This window comes from Lynx rufus, unplaced genomic scaffold, assembly GCF_022079265.1.
Source record: "Lynx rufus isolate CCGP_SWC_20201006 ecotype Redwood Valley unplaced genomic scaffold, mLynRuf1.p SCAF_5, whole genome shotgun sequence".
In the NCBI taxonomy this organism is placed as follows: Eukaryota; Metazoa; Chordata; class Mammalia; order Carnivora; family Felidae; genus Lynx; species Lynx rufus.
The window spans coordinates 21,686,748-21,696,096 of NW_025814867.1; positions in this window are offsets into that span (position 1 = coordinate 21,686,748).

Below are 9,349 nucleotides of genomic sequence, written 5' to 3' on the forward strand. Positions count from 1 at the left end.
TCTCCCCCACATTCAGGAAGTGTTAGGAGACCAGTGGATAAAGTTCCTGACCTGGCTAAAGTGGAGAAAGAACAAAGAAAATGGATGGACTAGGAAATTTTTCAAAGCTTCTTAAAAACAAAACAAAAAATATCTTACTAATATTGCTAAGACCAGCTGAAGTTGGCAGAGATGAGAAACCCTCATTTCTAGCAACATGCAGGGGAATATCCTGGTTGATTTAATACTTAACATCTAGTGCCTTCCTAACTAGCTAGAAGGAAAAAGGGCAGAGGGACATTCTGTCAACACCTCTATGAACCAGGTGATATATAAAATATTTTCATATTCATTTTCTCATTTTAGTCTGGCTAATTGTTGTGAGATGAACTGAGTTTCTATCAATGGAAGATTATGAACTTTTTTAAAATCAAGGTTATTTTTATTGGTTTATTTATTTATTTATTTGCCACAAAAATTAGGTTTGCCCATTTTCATTGGTTAAAGCAGGGATCTATACTAAGTTTTAAATTTCCAGAGCCAAAGATCATAAATGTGGCTCCTGGCCTCAGCTATCATTCTTATTTTCTGTTCAGGAGTTATTTAAATAAATAATTATTTTTAAGAACAAAAATTTGTAATATTCATATTAGAAATGATGTTTACAAAATTCCAAATTGGGACTTCTTTATAATCAAGATTTTACCCCTCTGTTATTGTCTATTCAGTTATCCCTCCAAATATTCATTTGCACTTATTATTTTTTGGAAAATAAAGTCTAAGGATCATACAACTCTAAAAAGTCCTACCTTCAATATTTTTATCTTTCGTATTCTTTTTTTTTTTCAGTTTATCATCTTACAGCATTTCCCATTTTGCTGCAAGGTGTCATTTTTTTTTTAAATTTACATCCAAATTAGTTAGTATATAGTGCAACAATGATTTCAGAAGTAGATTCCTTAGTGCCCCTTATCCATTTAGCCCATCCCCCCTCCCACAACCCCTCCAGTAACCCTCAGTTTGTTTTCCATATTTATGAGTCTCTTCTGTTTTGTCCCCCTCCCTGTTTTTATATTATTTTTGTTTCCCTTCCCTTATGTTTATCTGTTTTGTCTCTTAAAGTCCTCATATGAGTGAAGTCATATGATATTTAAGACTATGAATGTTTTTGTTTATTTATTTTGAGAGTGAGTGGGGAGGGAGGGACAGAGAGAGAGAGGGAAAGAGAGAATCCCAAGCAGGCTCTGTGCTGCCAGCACAGAGCCCAATAGGGGGCTCAATCCCATTAACTGCGAGATCATGACCTGAGCCAAAAACCAAGAATTGGACGTTCAGCCAAGCCACCCAGGCACCCCAAAAGGCTATGAAATTGTAAGGAAGTCCATTTTTGGAGAAACAAGGCAGTAAATCTATGTTAAATACTAATGCATGAAATAACCTTGAGCAATGCACAAAATTTCTCCATGCCTTGGTACCATCATCATTAAACTGAAGGAGTTGGCCTACATAATATTTAAGGTCAAATATTCAATGGCTTAATGGCAGATTTCAATACTCTAATTTGACCCACTTTCCCATCCACTCTCCCTTCCACCTCACTGGTATTATCAGATGCATTTCTTTGGGATATCTCCTTTTACTTATAATATACTTTTACTTTATAATATAAAGTATTCCAACTAGGAGAAGAGAGAAGGAATCCCAGGCTCACAGAATGGGAAATTCATTCAAGAACTGGATGATAGAGGCCACCTATCAAAAGGCACGCAGGACATTCAGGACATTTTTCTTCTAGCCAAACTTTCTGTATATTTGTTTCAGAACAAACACTTACACACCAATAGTATAATCCCAAGAACCACTGTGGTTGTATGTTTTTAAGCAGGTTTAAGGTACTATGGTATTGAGTTCCAGAACTTAAATGTCTTGAATGGGAAACAAGGTTTATACAAAGAACTATCCATCACAGTAGTGGACCTGGCTCTTTCACTTTCCTCTCTTACTCTCCCACAAAGACTAAGTTAAATTGATTGCTCACATCCAAGCTCCTAAAGCAGAAGTAAATTTACTTGAGGCACATGGGGCAAAGAAGGACACAGATTCTGTCCCTGGACCCAAAGAAGCTAAGGTGAATCCTTTAAGGGGAAAGCATCCTTCAAGGTGAAGGATGTGGATAGTAGCAGATGTAGTGATAATGGCTCTTCCTGGCCAACAGACTGGCCAGCCATTTAGGTGCCCCACCGCATGATGGCTGTTATAAAGAGACACTAGAATTGTATCTCAAGCAATTACGGGGAAAAGGAAGATGTAAAAGTCAACAAGGGTAGTCCTTGGGTGTAAAATCTAGGGTTCAGTCCTTTTCTCCTATTCTTAGGGTAATAAAAATGACACCAACTATATTTAATGAATTCTTAGCATGTGAAAAGCACACTACTAATTGCTTTGCAAGCTTTGTGCCTTATTTAAATCTGTCAATGACCCTATCAAGGAGATACTATAATTCCATGTCTTAGTTTTTTATCACCCTCATCTTATAGATAAGAAAACTCAGTATAAAAGAGGTTAAAGCAATGGCCCACAGTTATATTACTAATGAAGGCAATATTAATACTCACAATCTATGTTTGATAAAAAGAGTGGCATTCTTTGCAGACAGAGTCTGACATCCTAGATGTTGGGAAGGCTTTTTTTTTTAATTTTTATTTTTGAGAGAGAGAGAGACAGAGTGCAAGTGGAGGAGGAACAGAGATAGAGGGAGACATAGAATCTAAAGCAGGTTGCAGGCTCTGAGCTGTCAGCACAGAGCCTGATGCAGGGCTTGAACTCACAAACCATGACATTATGACCTGAGTCGAAGTTGGACGCTTAACTAACTGAACCACCCAGGCTCCCCAGGAAGGCTTATTTTAAAAAACATATTCTAAAAATTAAAGTAAGAGCTACTGGACATCCAGCTTAAGGGCTAAGGGTCTATACCAATTAAATCCCTTAATTACCCTAGATGGTGCTTTTATTATTCTTGGGCCCTGTATCCCTTTTATCTTAGATTCTTTTTAACTTTAGGATATAATAAACAAAGCTGGAATTCTTTATCTTGCCTATTAGTCTTTAGAAATGGGAGAATTCAACAGAAACTCTGACCCCAAATGGGAGTTTAAAATACTAATGGGCCAGTGTATGTCAAGGCCTCAAGACATGACCCAGTGATACATTTGTCAATAATTCTTACACAGTAGTGGGGGTGGAGGGAGAGCTCCATTTACAGGCTTATATCTGGCAACCTGTTCAAGTTTTTCTTCTTTGAGCTGTCAGTCAGGCATCAAATTTCCTACACTCAGGATGCCCCATGGGAGACTGCAGCTACTTTAGTAAGTGAAAATGTTGCTAGTGGTTATAATACTTTTAAGTCTAATGCTAACAATGAATGTAATTTTAAATAGATAAAGCTATATGTATTATATTATACATAGAATACATACATTATATAGATAGGCATGAACATAGATACGCCATGATATAAGTATAAATATAGATCTAGACATAGATATGCATTGTCAGGGTTCAAATCCCAGCTACCAGTTCGCAGGTCAGATTGCATGCACTTCCTAAACTGCTGAATCTGTACAATGGAAACTATGGGAAGTACGATATTAAGAGGGCTTAAAATGAAGCTATTTGGAGTTTAATCGTAGCAAACTCCCTTGGCTTCCTTGGCTACCTGAAGCCTGCCCCACAAACCTGGTCTGCACTCTGCGTGACATCCTACATCCCATTCTATCTTGGGATGTTTTATAGACTATCATGCTTAGGATATGGTTTGTGGTCCAAGTATTTGCTCTGTGGGATCAGTGTGATTTTAGCATTATCTTTATCTTTGACGAACTGATGCTTGATGTTGGAGAAGACATTACTGCTCTGGATATTAACCCTAGAGCAATGATAAAAGGAGAACCTTGGTCCAAAGAGGAATTATTTAATGTGCTGACTGGCAAAAGCAAATATTCAATTGAATTCAATTCAATTCAATTCTGTTAAGGATGTAAAGATGAGATTCTGAATGAAACCCTAAAAATAGTAACTAGATTATTCACCCTTTGCCCGCTTATACTAATGGTTCCCATTGTTATGTGATATGGGATAACATGACTGTTGGAAGGAGCTGAATTAAGAGGGAATATATAAGGAGAGATTTGTTATACATGAATAAGGAGTTCCAACACTAATGCTACATAGAAGGCATTCAGGCCATCTAATGCCTGCCAGTTATTAGTGACCTAAGGGATCTAAGCCTGATGTCAGATCACCCGATTTTTTCAAGTGTCACAAATCAAAATTTATGTGGAAAACCTCTAAGTTTGTTTTTAAATACAGACAACCATCTAAAATGATTTTTTTCAATACTGTGAAAACCAAATAGTTAGGTCAGCAAACCAGACTCAGTCTAGCACTGCTGGCTTCAGCCTCTTATATCAATTGTTGTGCAGATTATTTCCCTGAGCTGGGTATGAGCTGGGTGTGCATTGCGAGGGGAATGAATCTCTCATATGCTGTGAGCATAATTGCCTCCATCACTAAGTGAAACTGCAGAAATCATGACTGTTGAAAGGGTTCCTGGTACTAATTTCAAACAATGTCTACATTCCTAGTTCTATTGAGAAGCAAGAGAGATCCCTCTATAAAATACCAACAGTACCTGCCACATACAGTGGATTCCATAAATATTTGTTTAGTTTCTTCTTTTTTTTTAATTTTATAATGTTTATTTATTTTGTGGGGGAGGAGCAGAAAGAGAGGGAGACACAGAATCCAAAGCGGACTCCAGGCTCCCAGCTGTTAGCACAGAGCCCGATGTGAGGCTCAAACTCACAAACCGCAAGATCATGACCTGAGCTGAAGTTGGATGCTTAACTGACTGAGCCACCCAGGGGCCCCTTGTTTGGTTCCTTCTTTGCGCTATTATGACATCTTCCCAATCAACCTTTGAAAGAGTAACTCATAAATATCTCCCATAACTTTTTAAGTCTCTCTCCGGAAAGAGAATTGTAGGTTTACCAGTAAATCATTCTATGATAGCAACTTTGAGATTAGACTTCTTTATGTGACTAGAAAATTAGGAAGGTAGCTTTCCATTAAACCAATAAATAGTAGAACTCAGCCAGCGCTCCTGGTGGCTCAGGCAGTTGAGTGTCTGACTTTGGCTCAGGTCATGATCTCACAATTTGTGAGTTCAAGCTCAGGGTCTTTGCTGAGAGCCTGGAGCCTAGAGCCTGCTTTAAATCTGTGTCTCCCTCTCTCTCTGCCCCTCCCCTGTTTGCACTCTGTCTCTCTCTCTCTCTCAAAAATAAATAAACATTAAAAAAAATAGTTGAACTCAGCCTACAACTGCATACCTTTTGTCAGCATCAGGGAGAGGACTGTGCTTAGGACACCTTGATTCCCTTTCTTGAATTTTAAAGGAAATATGACTTCTATCCAAAATGCCAATCCACTGATGTAGAACACGGGGAGAAAACCCTTTCCCAAGGATAGATGGCTAATTATATGTTCAATCAATATCAAACCACTTCACTGAAGCGTCTGAAGTCCCAAGTTATGAGCAGCAAAATGATGAAGCAGCCCTAGGAGCAACCTAAGAATAGGGACATATCATCTGTTAGTACAAACAAGTGCTTAAAGTCTAAAATATTTTGAACCCAGAATGAGGTTGCCATAATGAGGGCAAAGATAAAAATAGAGAGGGAGAAAGAGAAAAGGAAGCAGAAAGGAGACAGAGAGGGAGAAAGGGAGGGGGGGGGGAGGGAGGGAGGGAGGGAGGGAGAGAGAGAGAGAGAGAGAGAGAGAGAGAGAGAGAGAGAGAGAGAGAGATTGATTTCAATTGTTTTTCCAAAACTAAAATGATTCTGGTTGGTTTCTTATTTGTTTGTGGTTAGATCAAATTCTCAGAAATTAAAAGATTGTGTGCCATAGTTCTGTGTCATTGAGAAAACCTGCAATTTCCTTTTAACTCTCATTTCCAGTTTGAGTTGAGTGAGTCCATCCCACCCAAATTTTCAGCAAAATGGCAGGAAGACACTCATCTTTGTGACTTCCAGAGAAGAAATGAAATGAAAGGCAAAAAGCTACTCCCAAGAAATAACTTTTTAAAATAAATTCACAGAATGGAGGGGTTGGGTGGGTTTAGCTTAACATTCTGTCTTTTAATTGCAGGTAAATTTGCTCTAAGAGGTGTGTGTGTGTGTGTGTGTGTGTGTGTGTGTGCATGCACTAGGCACCTAACAGATAAATGGCATCAGTTTTTTGTAAATGTGCTGAATCCAAACCTATGCCTGCTGACTTCATCATATTTTCCCATAAGCAGCTGAAATGTGGCCAAAGGCAGAAAATGTATCTGCTGCTAAATCAGAAGTTGACATACAAGCAAGGCTACCAGGAAGACTGTAACCATAACATATTTCAGCTTCACATGACCATGGAAGCCACTCTCTTTGGCTGTACCTAGGACAAGGGAGCACTTGTAAAATCTAAGTCCATAGATAATCCAATGACAATCACATGGCTAATAGTTTCACCTATCTTTGGAAATATACCTTAACTGCTTTGAGTTTAGTAGGTCTTAGGAAACATTCCATACTGCTGGCTACTATCCTACAATGCACTTTCTGCCCAATTTTTCTACAAAAACCATTCTCTTGGAAGTCACAGGAGACCTAGTGATCCCCAAATTAAAAAAACCTTTTTTGAAATTGATCTCTGTTGGCTTCTGTCTCACATATGACTCTGTTGCTCATTTCTTCCTTTCTTAGACTCCCTCTTTTCCTGGCTTCCTGGATCATACTGGTTTTCTTTTTCTCTCTGACCACTTATTCTTTGTCTTCTACTGACGCCCTCCTGTGACAACCTACACGTGTTCTGCCACCAGTTATAGCAATAACAATAGCTAATACCCATTGAGTTTTAAAAACTCTATTATCTTATTCAATCCTCACATCCACTCTATGAGGCAGGGGTTATTACCCCCATTATGTAGAAATGGAAACTAACCCCCAAAAGTTAAATAATATGCCCATTTTGGGATGAGCACTGGGTGTTGTATGGAAACCAATTTGACAATAAATTTCATATATTAAAAATAAATAAATAAATACATAAATACATAACATGCCCAAAGACACAAAGTAAGAGGCAGAATCGAGATTTTAACCCAAGTCCATCACATTTCACATAGTTAACCTCTATCCTATAATGCCTTTTTTCCTCTTTTTAAGGATCATAACTACTTTCCTACTACCTCTCTGAATTCCAAATCTCATTTTCTTTTACCACAACATTCCAGGGTATCAAGTCTGCACAGCTTTTTACATGCTCAGCATCTCCATTAGATGTCCTCCTAGCCCTCAAACTGAATAATAAAATTGGGCTCATTTCCTCTCCTCAATCTCCCTACATCCCAATTTCTGTTAATAGTATTTACCCAATGAAGCAGTTTGGTTAAATATGCCTGGGAAACTATTGTATTCTTTCATCATGAAGAAAGGGTCTCATCAAAATGACTCAACTATTATGGAGGAAAAAATCGGAATGGTGCTCTAGCCAGTGAGCTAGTTGTTGGCTGTTTATTTAATTCAGGATGGCCCCAGAAAACACTGAACTAATTCCAACTCAAATAAACAGAAAACTTCAAACTATGCCCAGAATGAGAGAGGATGAATAAGTATATAAATTGAGTAGTTCTGCCCTCAACCTCTACAAATCAGGAAGCCCCAGGCAATACAAGTCCAGGCCAAAATGTACAGAGGTCAGCTAAGAGCCAGCCAGAGTTAGGAGTGGAATCATTTAAATAGCTATTAATCTTGTACATTCCTTCCAAGTTGGGCCAAAATGACAAAGTCACCTGACCAAGAATGTTACAAGCAAACCATCTATAAGGCTGGCAGCCATGGCTCCCTAGGCAGAAGTAAGAGTTGGCCTGGATGACGTTTTTGTTTTTGTTTTTGTTTTTGTTTTTGTTTTTGTTTTTGTTTTTGTTTTAACACATCATTGAATACTGCATTGCATCTAAAAATGTTTGGTGCTATATGTTGACATCTTCTAGTCATCCAACCATTCTGGAAAGCATTTTGCAGCATGTATTAAAACCCATAAAAATGTTCATATTTTTTAAGGTAGTTAATCTCCTCCTGAAGAGTTACAAATGATGTAACTAAAGGGGAAATACATAGACATCATTCAGGTATCTCGGCCACATCCTTTAATGATACTAAAAATTGGGAAATAACCTAGATGGTGAACAAGGGGAGAATGCTTAATTAAACATGGCAAGATACTTGACTGGGAAGCTATTTTAAAAAAATAATAATTTCACAGGCAGAATTAGCAAAATTTTTTAAAATATGATTTGAGAGGTGAAAAAAGTAAAATACAATATTATACCTATGATATAATTAAAACTATATAAAAAGTATGCTTCATGTAAAAAATATGAAAAAAATCTTACAGTGCAGAATTGTAGGTGTTTTTAAAATTTAATTTTTTTTTTAATTTTTTTTCAACGTTTTTATTATTTATTTTTGGGACAGAGAGAGACAGAGCATGAACGGGGGAGGGGCAGAGAGAGAGGGAGACACAGAATCGGAAACAGGCTCCAGGCTCCGAGCTGTCAGCCCAGAGCCTGACGCGGGGCTCGAACTCATGGACCGCGAGATCGTGACCTGGCTGAAGTCGGACGCTTAACCGACTGCGCCACCCAGGCGCCCCTTAAAATTTAATTTTTGACTAAAAGGCAACCTACTGAATAGGAGAAGATATTTGCAAATGGCAATTAAAAAATGGGCAGAAGACATGAACAGACATGTCTGCAAAGAAGACATACAGATGGCCAACATACACATGAAGAGTTGCTCAACATCAATCATTATCATGAAATGCAAATCAAAACTACAAATACCTCACACTTGTCAGAATGGCTAAAATAAAAAACACAAGAAACAACAAATGTTGTCAAGGTTGTGGAGAAAAAGGAACTCTCTTGTACTGTTGATGGGACTACAAACTGCAGCCATGGTGGAAAATAGTATGGAGGTTCCTCAAAAAGCTAAGAATAGAAGTACCCTATAATCCAGTAATCACCCTACTGGGTATTTGCCCCAAAAATATGAAACACTAATTCAAAGGAACATATGCACCGTATGTTTACAGCAGCATTATTTATAATAGCCAAATTAGGGAAGCAGCCCAAGTGTCCACTGATTGACAAATGAATAAAGAAGTGGTGTGTGTACATATATGTGTGTCTCTGTGTGTGTATACACATATATATAATGTAATATTACTCAGTCATTAAAAAGAATGAAATCTTGCCATTTGCAAAGAC